This window comes from Uranotaenia lowii, chromosome 3 (assembly GCF_029784155.1).
Source record: "Uranotaenia lowii strain MFRU-FL chromosome 3, ASM2978415v1, whole genome shotgun sequence".
In the NCBI taxonomy this organism is placed as follows: Eukaryota; Metazoa; Arthropoda; class Insecta; order Diptera; family Culicidae; genus Uranotaenia; species Uranotaenia lowii.
The window spans coordinates 210,005,845-210,018,723 of NC_073693.1; positions in this window are offsets into that span (position 1 = coordinate 210,005,845).

Sequence of the window (12,879 nt, forward strand, 5' to 3'; positions counted from 1 at the left end):
GCCGATAGAGAAATACTGGGCAATCACGAAGCGGAGGCTTAAGGCAAAGGGAAAACTTGTTAGGAACATGACTCAAATGAAGAACTGGTGGAATCAAATCGCCAAAACGGTGGAAGAAAAGGGTGTGCGCCGCCTAATGTGCCGTATTACGGGAAAAGTACGAGAATTTCTTCGAAACAGCAATGAATAATTTTTTTAATTTTTTTTATGAAAGAGTAAAGAAAATGCTACATTTGTATGAAAAACAAATTATGAATTCGTTAATAAATGACTGAACTACACGCAATTGTTTGTGTTCCAATATTAAATGAAGCAGACTTTAAAATGTTTTTCTTATTTTGTTTGAATGTAATGGTCATGCATTATTTTGCTTGAGAGTTCGAGCCTTTATGCCGGCAGTGCTTTTATTATCATATCATCTTTGGTACAGTACTTTTTCTAGCGCATTTTCGGCACAAAGATTTGCTAAATAGGCATTGGACTTTTGCATCCTTTTAATGGGTGTAGTCAATTTTTAAAAACTTCTCTGTTACCGACTGGTTCAGGTTGCAATAGTGATTGACATATGCTTGGATTATCCACCCATCATATTGGCAACACTTGACTTATGATTTCCAATTTATTCAACTGACAACAATTCCAGTGAACACTACGAATTCACTCATAGTCGATTCTAGAATAGCAAATTGTAGTTCTCCTTCACTTGCCAACTCTGTTATTTTTTACTCTTGCCACGCAGTTTGTCAGTCTGGATCAATTGCGGCGGTGAAAACGTTTGGTCGTCACAAGTGTCGTTCAAAAGGTACTTTAAGTAGAATGTAAAACTTGTATTCATTATTTGACGAATTGGCATGCATTTCAAATTGTATGTTCCAGGCCGTGTGATCGAGCATATTGAAGCCTCATTTACAGTGCATACTTTTCAATATTTTTTTTACTATAACTTGATAATCATAACTCTAATCGAAATGCAGGCTTCAAAGAAAATATTTTCAATAGTGGACAAAGAACGCATGCGAGATATACATGAAGTATTGATAGAAGTTTTTAATTTTTATTTTTTTTTTTTTCAAACATTCAAAGATTTCTCGAGTATTTTATGAGGGCTGAATCGAATGTACATCAACAAATTCAATGGGTTGATTAAGCTATCACCAAACTATTTTTAAGGGGCTTTCGTTGGCTTGAAGGGCTCAATTATAACTGCTCAAATTTTAGTGGCTCTAAAATTTGACATGGGCTTTAGTTTAAAATTCTTAATTTGTATAGAAAGTCGAAGAAAACCAAATCGTTGGAACATGCTTCCAAAAAAAGCTACAAACCAGCAATCAAATCCTTAAAACATCCAATTTTTGGCTATTAACAGGCTACAGTAAGAAACTTAATTTTGCATCCAAAGCTGTTCGGGTCAATATGACCCGAATCGCTCATTCCAAACAACTTTATCATCATTCCAATATACCGAAGAACTGGGAATTTGACAGATCAAGTATGTTCTATGAAATTAATTTTCAAATAACTACAGAAAACTAACACTTGAGTTTTGAAAATCGGTTTATTGGGGAATTAAATACAGCTTAGCAAAGCCAAAATTGGATGTCGATTTTTTAAGTAACATATTTTTTCTACCGGAAGATCTTAGATAGCGGTCAAAACTTTCATTGGACTCCAATATGTCTATACATTGTCAGATAGATGGATTTTTGACGATTTCAAACATCAATGAAACACTTAAATACGGATACGCTGTCAAAAGTGGTGAGTATTTTAAAAATAAAATTGATTTTTCGGACTTTTTACTTTCTTAACCAGTTTCTGATAACCTGGTTATACATACCGACTTTATATTGAAATGTTGAGAAACAAGAATAAATTAACTTCACAATGCATTTAATATCATTAAAATCGGTTAACATTTGCAGTCAGGAGAACGAAATAAAAATACAACTCAAATTTCCCTGAAACGGATATTTTGTGAACGGCTTTGGAAGGTTAAGATCATGTACAAAAAACCTGTTACCGACATAGTAAATAAATTTTGAAATATGTATTACAAAAAGGATATAATATGACGATTTTTCCCCATTTTATCAATATTTTTCTTAACACTAAACATACCGACACTTTGTATAAACCTATTCATACCGCGAGCGGTCAAATGACGGTTTTCACTGTTTTCGCTAAAACTGTCTTGTTTCTCAACCGATTTCTTCAAAATTTATAGTTTTGAAAAGCCTATAACGTAACTCAAATATGTTTTTCAGACAATTTTCAGCTACAATCAATTATTTTAAAGTTATGTTAAGTCCAAAAAAACTTTTATGAAAAAACATGCTTCAGGAAAATTGCTATAAATCTGTTCATCAGTACTCGAAAAAAATTTCACTTAGTGCATGAGAAAGCTGAAGTTAGAAGCTATATGTTGCACATACGAAATTTTTATCAAATTTTTTTTAAGATCATGGCCACAAAAAATGTAAAAAAGTTGGTAAAACCCGTACTTTTCAATCAATCAACCGCCAAAGCTGTTCCCGTTACAGTAAAAAAAATTCAAAAAACGAATTGGAAAGTTAACGTAATTTGTCACATTTTGGCATCTTTAGATTTTTTAAAATACGAAATACATGATTTATGACGAATTTTCAATGGTAGCTCTTTTTCAAACATTTCATCAATTCGGATTTTTGATACAATTCCTACACCTAAATTCAGCTTTGCATTTTGAGTATGTTATCGTAAGGTTTAGGCAAAACAATTATATGCAAAAGAAAGAAAATTTCATAACGGTTCTAGTGACGTAACTACATTGGCGGTGCGATGCTTGACAAAAATATAATAAATATATTTCTGAAAGTAAAACCAGAAAATTTGAGCGAATGCTCGTTTGTTTTTTCGTTTCCTTTCACCCGTCTTCGTGTGCAAAATAGCTTTGAGATATTACCACCCACCCACTGCGCCCGTCTGCCAAGCAAGAATTTGTGCTGACTGTTCAAAATTCAGAAACTACCACACTGTTTTATTTACTATATTTTTGTCAAGCATTGCAGTGCCAATGCAGTTACATCACTAAAACCGGTATGAAATTTTCTTTCTTTTGCATATAATTTTTTTGCCTAAACCTTACGATAACATACTCAAAATCCAGTGCAAAGCTGAATTTAGGTGTAGGAATTGTATCAAAAATCCGAATTGATGAAATGTTTGAAAAAGGGCTACCATTGAAAATTCGTCATAAATTATGTATTTCGTATTTTAAAAATTCTAAAGATGCCAAAATGTGACAAATTACGCCAACTTTCCAATAAATTTTTTGAAATTTTTCTACTGTAACAGGAACAGCTTTGGCGGTTGATTGACTGAAAAACACAGGTTTTACACAACTTTTTTACATTTTTTGTGGCCATGATCTTAAAAAAAATTTGATAAAATGTGATAAAATTTGATGACCAACATATAGCTTCTAACTTCAGCTTTCTCATGCACTAAGTGAAATTTTTTTCGAGCTCTGATGAACAGATTTATAGCAATTTTCCTGAAGCATGTTTTTTCATAAAAAAAATTCTTGGACTTAACATAACTTTAAAATAATTGATTGTAGCTGAAAATTGTCTGAAAAACATGTTTGAGTCACATTATAGGCTTTTCAAAACTATAAATTTTAAAGAAATCGGTTGAGAAACAAGACAGTTTAAGCGAAAACAGTGTAAACCGTCATTTGACCGCTCGCGGTATGAATAGGTATACCACATGTGTTATTCGAAAACCTCAACACTTAGAAAAGTTTAAAAAACGCAAAAATACTTGCATTTTGAAAATAAAAAAAGTCCTGTTGTTAAATTTGCGAAAAATTTATATAAGTTGTAATCATCATTCAAAGTTCAAAAACCGTCATTTGACCGCCTCCGGTACGTTTAGTGTTAAATACGGATTACCGAATTTTAGTGAAGTTTTCAAAAGAAGCTGATTTTTTATGTAATTTGACGCATTCGTTTTCTAAAATACGGAACACAGAATTTCAAACGAATTTTCAAAAGAAGCTTCATTTAATCTACTTTAATTCCGTTTGTTTATTTCGCCCTCACATATCGTCCTAAGTAACAGGAAAAATTTAACACCCTTAATTAACGTGACATCGCGCGATGGGATAAAAAAAGTAGCGACAGGTCTATTGTCTCCAGCAGCTATCATTCATCAACAGCTCCTTTTGCTTCAGATTTTCTCTAGCAGTCGGCCGATGCGATGGCGTTTGCGGGTTTTGACGCGATCTGATGTCATCTTGGCTTGGTTTTAGGGGTGGGTGTAGAAAGGCCCTCTCCCCATTTCTCCTTTTGGTGGGGCGTAGTTGCTCTTGTTGTTTCTCCCCCATACAGAAACATCCCAGCAGGCAGCCGAGGGTAATCATAATGAAGTCAAACGACCATCTTTGCCGGAGATTGCTGCGCCTGTTGTTGATGTTGTTGTTTTGCTCGAGGCTGAAGAAGATCCAAAGCAAAAAAGGATCAAGCGTGAAAGAAGCTCCCTGGAAAATACGATATATTAGAAAGAGCTCACCGGGATTTCCGAGCTAGACAAAGGGTGGCCCATTTGTATTCAGCTCAATTTTATTTCACCGATGATAAGCGTTTTAGAAATTTAATATATATCACACACAGTAAATTACTGCATGCCTTCGGGGTTGTGGCGCATGAAGGAGGGGAGTTCGAAACATTCCACACCAGCTCAGCTCAGCTTCTCTGTGTTGATGATGCCTGTTGAGGTCCCCAGCTCTTGTTTTATTTGCTGCTGATGCCCCAGATGAATACCTTGAGACGAACCTTTTTTGACCTCAGAAACGGATTTGGAATGTGAGGAATTTGCCCGGTGTTTGTGGTTCGTAGCTGATAATATTGGAATTCATAACACAGGACGGTTGAAACAAGATGATTTATTATTGAAATTATGAAGTGAGTAAAATTTCTCTAGTGAAATTTGGTGAATATCTCAAAGATCAGATGAGTTTTATTAAAACTCATTTGATTTCCAAGCAATTTTGGAGCTGTTAAAATATTTTCAGAAAATGTCCATAGTTCGAGTTTGGATTTTCATACCATATTATAATCGAAGCTTATTACTATCAAACAAGATTTTGTCGCGGTGATGCCAAAATATTGATTCAGGAATTTTGATATTAAATAAACTCGAACAAAAAAAAACCGACGAAACTACGCTTAGTTCATTTAGAAATGGGATAGAATAAAAAAGACCATTCATTTGATCTAATTAATATCTATGGAGGAAATAAATGTTATCTTATGATAATTTATGAAAAAAAATGAAAACAATTATTAACGTTTATTTCAAGAAATATTTCTACTTTATTCTTGGTCTCTCGCATCGGGCAGCACATACCATTTTCTGTCAAGTTATTGATCAGTTTTTTTCACTTATACTTCGTCATATCTGTATGCTTCCTGCCCAAAAATTTTATAAAGCCACTGGTCGGGGTGATGTCCCCGGCAAGTGCAAATTCGTTTTTGATGATATGTTTGCAAGAAAGTGTTTGATCTCGCAAGGTATTTGCAGCTGTGGGCGAAAACCCCATGTTTTTGTGACAAACAATTCCATGACTTTAAAATGTACAAGGAGGAGTGCGTTTTTCTTCAGTATATTAGATATCACCAATGATCAGTAAAATTTTGGCCAGATTTAGCAAGTTGCCACTACAGCGAAGAGTAACTAAAATAGTATCGAGACATCGTCCAGATTTTAGATGAACCATGCATTAGTTAATCGTAAAGCCACGCTGAAATGTGTCATATACTAAAAAGGTAAAATTTCAGCTTTTTTACACCATTTCAATTAGTTTTGGAACTTGAAAGTATCAATAAGTACGTAAATTTTGAGCTGCATAGAACGTACTTCAGATCAATGACGGGGTTGAGTATGATTTTCTTATCTGTTTTATGGGACTTTTGGTTGCATGGGACGCCTCTAAAAGTTGAAAGTTTGTGCGCTGCTCAGCGTGATTTTGTTCTTTTTAAAATGCTACTGTAGCTCGAGAGGTCGAGTTACCTTCTTCAAACGATTTTTTTATTGTTCTCAAACCATGTGAAAATTTGTCATTTAGTGCAAAATAAAAAAGTTTATTCATTGGAGATTATTTTTTTTGGAAATATGGCTAAAAACAATAAAGTAAAAAAATCGTAATTATTACTGATCCCAAGTAATCCAAAGTAAGTCACAAAACTATATTATTTTGAATTTTTGAAGTTCACATTTGGCTAGATAAAAGGTTATCGGAGAGTTTTCCTCGGGTACTTTTTTCGAACTTTGGGCGAACATTGATGTATTGGAATACTGTCGACTTCGAGTGTCATTCAGATGAATAAGAATACATAAAGGATCACTTGATGCATTGCAATTAAAATAAATTGGAATAAGACAATCGGGATTTAAGTAGGAATACGAGGAATAAAGGCTACCAAAATTCAAAACAGCAAGCAGATCAAAACAAAGAAAAACAACAGTATTCTCCAGCCATTTTTTCGACTCGTATTTCTGTCAAATAAAATATACACATTGATAATATAAATATAACCATGTCTTTAAAATTATTATTTTCATTCAAAAGGGTTAATCCATAAATTTTATCTTTAATTTCTCTAAAAAGTGTTAGAAAAAATCGTTTTTATCAAAAGTATATAAATATTATAAATAATTATGTTTTCGAAAAAACCTAAACAAAAATCTCATATCTAAACTATAACTGAATCAGATATAAATATTTCGCTGAGATATGTTTGAGTACCGTCAAACGGGGCATCATGCAACAGCAGGGTTAGATGCAACATTTGTATACCACAACACTCATTCAATTTTTATTTTTATATACTGTAATAAAGTTATCATTGAATGATAACAAATTGATGATGACATAGTTTTTAACATCGTGAAAGAGTTTTTTTAAAGTTTTTGATTCTCATAAAAAATTTAAAAAATCGAGCAATAGATGTACAAATTTTTACATTTTTCGATGCCGTAAAAAACTTTACCTCGTATGACGGATAGGCTTTATGAAATCACCTACAAACTTTATATTGCTTTCATTATACAATACCAACACTGTTCGTGTATAAAAAATTTTCGAACAATCACCATTTTTTTTAAATAAATATTTTTATAATTCATATAGCTGACTGGGGAAAAATGCAACAAAATGCAAATCAGAACTAAATCTCACAAATCGCGTTTCCATATGCTGGAATATGATTGTTTTGCATCATGCGTTCGATAACATTTGAATTTCATCCATCCTAAGATTTATTAACATGATTCAAATTAATAGAAAATTTTGTAATATTTTTTACACCTAAATGTACGCAGCAGAATAACACTTTTTTCTTTAAAAACATATTTGACAGATAAAATGTAAAATTTAATTCGAACAAAACCAAAAATTACTGCAATTGGTTCTTTATGCGTTATGACATCACAAATGTATTAAAAACTTTATATTTTCAAACGTTTTCATTTAATTGTTCATTAATTACATAGTTTGTTGCTACTTACCCCTTTTTCTTAGGGTGAAAATCGCATGTTTTTGTAAATTTAAAAATAACTGGTACAACCAATAATTTTTCTGGCTACGTCAGTTTGGTGTCCCATAGACCTTAAAACTTTTGATGAACAAGTGGTATGATTATCTGTGAGCATTAAGATTTTAGAAGCCATTGAAGTTGAAAATTGTTGCATGTTGCCCCATTTGACGGTAACGATTTTTAAATGCTATTCTGATCGGGAACAGTTTAAAGTACATAAATATGTGACAACTGTGCTTTTTAGTGAGCTTTCTACGAACACTTAGGTTCCATGAGAAACTTTTTCATAGCTTTCTGGTTCCTTGAGGAACTGAAATAAAACTTCTACATGAATTATTTATAATGAATATTTTTAATGAGATGATTGAATGGAAATTATATTTGCTAAAAACGGACTTATTTAATCACTGCCATTGGTAATTACGTCTTAGAAAAATTATTTAAGACAAACGTGATTTTAAATAATACGCAATTTCTTGCTTGTACAAAACGTTGAGTTCCTGCATTCTCAACGGGGTTTTCATTATGAAAAAAAAAAACTTATAAAACTTGATTTTAAATCGTCCATGTGTTTAAAAAAAACCAATTGATTCAGTCTTAATTAAGAAACAAAATTAAGCTTGAATATTTGATTCATCAGTTTATTCAATTTTATTTTAAATATTCCACTCATGTATAACAGCCTTAATCTTGAGATTCAGAAATAAGGAAATATACCACAATGTGGTAGGTTCCCGGAAAAAAATACAGTCATATTTTTTAGTTTACTCTTTTCTATGGGAGGCTTGCTTCTTCAGTATCGCACCTGGAGTATCGCCACTATCGGCTGGCGTTGAGGGTAAGTTTTTGCAACCGTAAGCACTAGAAGAAATTTTCGCGTCTTGGCTAAATAATTAGTTTTTCACCATTTTTTTTTTTATTTTGCAAGTTGTAGGGGAAAGAGCAGTAACGTGGGCCATGGGGAAACGTGGGCCACTCGAAATATCTCAGCTGTGTGTTGAGATAAAAATCCCAATCCAACTGTCATCGTCATCGCTTTGCGTAAGCATGTTTTCCTATATGTTGTTGACTAAGGTACGCATCATATGCTTCTTTTATTTATTAACTAGCCTAAAAAAATGTAGTTTCATAATTAAACAAGCCCCCAAAAAATTGCATCCGTGAGAGACCTAAATTACATGACAAATATATGCTCATACGCTTATGATATTAGTATTGTCATGTTCTTTCACGTGGAACAGAAATTTTTGATAAACCATCAATAAGTCACACAAACGCAACCAATTTGCAAAAAAAAATAGCTTGTGGGGAATCGTGGGCCAAATTTTGTAGGGTATCTTGGGCCACCTATATTTTGATGTTTTTATACACATTAACAACAATAACATTAACATTAACAACACATACACAACTTGAAATACGTTTTTCCTATCTGAAAGTTTTCTTATGCCAAATAAAGAGTTGTAAAAAATATTTTGTCAATTTTTTCCAGTGCGAAAGAGACGACCAAAAATCCTATATAAGAAATTTTGCCGAAACGTTCGCGAGCCAGGAATTAGGAACTATTCAATCATAGTCAACTCTCATTTTTAATTCCTCATCAGAAATTGCTTTTAAACTTTGCACTTTATCTTGTCAATTTGGGTTTGGTGGCTCACGTTTCCCCACAGTTTTTCAAAATCCAAAAAAAAAAATACTTTTTTTAAATCAGTAAGAACTTGGGAAATTCATATTTTTTTAAAAATAAACAAAAATGCCTAATGATACCTTAAAAATGTAGAAAACCTGTCCATTTATATTTTTGTTAATCTTTTATAATAAAGAAGTTATGAAGCAAAGAAAAAAAGTGGCCCATGATACTCCACTCTCCCTTAAGCGAGTCACAGACTACACAACATTTGTACAAATGCGATGAAATTCGATGAAATTTTGTCGCTGTAAACACGATTTGCAAAGTGTATGGAACTGCTTGGATGAGCGCACAAACGGTTGGAGTAAAATCGGTCGGGATCGAAATATTTTGTACAAACCACCCTCCCAGCCGGGGTGGAGATGGTGTTTTTTTGTTGCTGTTGCTGTTTTCGCCAACAATCGTTTGTGTTCGCGTGAAAAATGTTTGTATAGTGTGTGGGCGAGCATAGATCAAACAATCGTCGTGGAATCATCGAATTTGTACAGGCCATTTGTGTCGTCTATGGCCCGCTTTACATAAGTTGCGTCTCAGCTCGGGTTACACAACCAACTAGCTCGAATCTCATCGCAAATTCCGTATGCCAGCTCCGCCACCTAGTGCCACTTTACAAAACCCCCAGAAATACGATTGGTGCCCTCGCTAAGTACCAGCGGCTCTGAAGAAAGACGGAGAGCCAGAGCGCTTGGGAAATTGGCGAGTTTCGTAGTAAGCTATTGCCGCCGCCCCGGTTGACCAGCTGAATCCGGCGCCACGTGCCTACTTTATTGAAGCGCAACTTGTTTCCTGCACCATCGGAAGTGACCTGTTCATCTCTTCATCAAACACCGTTCCAGGCATCCATGCACAGCGTAAGCCGTTCCGGAAATTCAGGTTAGATCTAACTAAACTCGAAATTGTTAAACTCTAAAACAAATCCGAAGAAATGTATTATAGTAGGATAGTGACGTCACTTAGGGATTTTACGTTATTGCCCGAATATAAGCTTTGTTCAAATGAGAACCTATCGTAATACTGTTGATTGGCAAAGCTTAAGTCCCTTTCTTTGACGACATCTACGATTATCGCTCGAATTAATTAAGTTTTTATTTCCGCACCGTTATATGGAGAAAGTTTTCGTCTCATTCATCCACGTAGTTTACTAACAGTCCTTGGTCTTCCTTCGTTTGGGACACACCGAAGTGAGACGAAGTGTTTGAGCCACGCGTTCACCTGCCCGAGACAAAGAGCCTTAGCCGGGCATTTCAAAGCGCCTCAGCAGTCTCTCCTTTTCAGAGAGTGGCGCTTAAGCTGCTGTTGGTTAATTTGCTCAAGCAAACGTTACAAGGGAGACCCTTTTTCCACATCTTATCCCCCCAGTGGACCTCAAACATAGTAGAAACAAGACTCGTAACCTTATACCTTGCGATGTATTTTGATGTAATTCATACTTCATTTTTTAGGAAGCTTGAATAGATTTGATCCTATATTTTCTCTTCAAAAGATGAAACTGTTTTTTATCTTTCCTATCCTCTATCTAATGAAAATCTATGTTGGAGATTATCCCACTTTCCGACTTTGTTGAACAATGATCAAAACTTACTTTGTATGTTTTCAATTGTATGTGTGTATTTTTTTTGCTTTTTAATTTACACAGTTTTATTATAAGTTTACCTTAAATGTTGGAAGCTCACTAATAGTTTTTTGAAGTTATCGAAAACAGATCATCTCCGACGGCTATCGAAGCTCTGAAATCACAGCCTTGGCCTTATAACTCGAAATCTAATTAATTTTTCTTTTTCTATGAGGATTTCCAAAAAAATGAAAATTGTTGACTTTTAAAAGCAGGAATTTATGAAAATCGGTTCATCAGTTTTTCAGCACTCAGTCCAAATAGTTATACAGCAGAAGAAGTCAATTCATTGTTCACTGATGTTCAGTTCACTGTTTGTTATTGTAGACCCTCAGAGCCCCCCAGTAGCGGAAAAGAGGACTTTGAAAGCCACTACAATTTAAGTCAATACTAGCTGACCCGGTAAACTTCGTTTTTACTTTTACTTAATAAACTTTGAAAATCGTCATTAAAATTGTTCGAGTTGTGTCTCACTTCAAGTTGATTTTGCATGAGATCCCCTCTTCAATAAAACAGAGATTTTCGAAGCTTTTATACAAACCATCTCTGGCCCGAAAAACCCTCGGATACCAAATTTCACTTCATTTCGACCATCCGTTTATACGTGATGGTGTTACAAAGAAAACGCCTCCATTTTTATACATAAGATGTGAAGAAGAGATAATTTTGTATGGGGACCCTCCTTCAATGAAAAGCGAGAGTCTTGAAACTATTATACAAGCCGCTTATTTGTGGCCCGCGAAGCTTGGATCAGCTCCAATGTTTTGAAATGAGAATTTAACTCACAAAATAGAGCACGGTCAAAATATTTGTGAACTCCTTATTAAATCGTTATCTTATAAAATAATCTTTCGAATCTTTCCAAAATTTTCACTCTTTGAAATTTAGATCAAATAATGGTTTGTTTTTTGGAGGCAGTAAAAAGTCGCTTCATTGGTCTTGAAAATCCGTGGGAACTATTCAATGTAACAATTTATTCATAAGTTTGACACAAAAGTCAGGCATAACCGAAATTATAAATACGTTGAGTTGATAATGGATTTAAAGATTTTGGAAAGCATCGTTTGCTTTTTTATAAAACGTACAATACCTTAGAGCAGCTTACAAATAACCAATTTTGTTCTACAAAAAACTTTAAATGAGGATTTTTTTTACAATTTTTTGTAAGTTTTGGAAAATATTACCACTGACTCATGGCTTTTAAAAAAAAAATTGTTAAAATTATACCATGAATAACTGAGATATTTTAAGTTATACTTAAACGTCTTCAAAAAGTAAATATTATACATATTTTTTGATTTCTTGTCTTTCATTCCCAACACCCCTGTAGACGGGCATATGTTGCGTTTATGCTTACAAACTTAGGATCATTTTTCTGAAATAATATATCCAGAATATCAATATTTTTTTAAAATCAAAATGGTTTCGCCAATCATTTTTATTAATAGACAAACACATGGACAAAGAATTTCTATGGCTACAAAATAATAATATTTAAAAAATAGGTCCATTGCCAGTTTTCTTATATTTTTAAGGTTTTTTTTAGCTGCACGCTGCAACCGCTTGTTAAACAATGTGTATGAATATGAATTGCTAGATTAACATATTTTGAAACATTTTGGGCAAAAAGTAAGGTGAAATAATGATTAGGTTTAATTTAAGATCGATTTTAGTCAACCCCGCCTATGGAAGATTTTTAAAAAACATAAAGAGTGCACTATCAAAATGTATGCAAATTTTCAGTCGATTTCCAAAAATAAACAGGCTTTTGTCAGAATATTTTATGCCATTTATTCTAATCCAGATTTAGAATACAACGTCGATTCAATAGTATGCAAAATGCAGTACTTTCGCGGGCATTCTCCCTACCATTGGCCAGAATTTCGGGCTTCATAGTGATTATTTCCAACCGTAGACTAGCTTGAAGTTCGTCAATGTTTTTATTGGCTGGCGTAAATTTTACTTTTGAAATATGTAGGGGAGAGTGGGGTATCGTGGGC